This window comes from Bactrocera latifrons, unplaced genomic scaffold (assembly GCF_001853355.1).
Source record: "Bactrocera latifrons isolate USDA-ARS-PBARC rearing strain unplaced genomic scaffold, ASM185335v1 scaffold_775, whole genome shotgun sequence".
Taxonomy (NCBI): Eukaryota; Metazoa; Arthropoda; class Insecta; order Diptera; family Tephritidae; genus Bactrocera; species Bactrocera latifrons.
The window spans coordinates 59,354-59,745 of record NW_017537462.1 but is presented as its reverse complement, the minus strand read 5'-3'; positions in this window follow the sequence as shown (position 1 = coordinate 59,745).

Below are 392 nucleotides of genomic sequence, written 5' to 3'. Positions count from 1 at the left end.
GAATAAATAATAGAATGCGGAGCAGAGAAAAAATACCTCTGTTCACAGCGAAACACATTTTTGTTAAGAGTACATTTTGATGTGAGATGTAAATCACCACACACCACGCAGACTCTGCGTAGGGTACAAGATGATATGTGTCCATACTCTTGATAGTTTACGTGTGTACTGGACCATTCCTTTTGTGTGATTTCTCAMCGGTAATTCTTCGATAGAGTAGATATTTTAGGTTGTAAATGGCAGGTGTTTCCTTTTTCTTAAGTTGACTAGAATTTGGCATCAATTCTATTTTAAACATTGGTTGTGAGACTTTGTTCCTATTAAAAATGTGCTTCTTTAACATCGTTTCCAATTGCTAAACTTCGACAGCTGATCGAGTTCAGGAGGTTTTG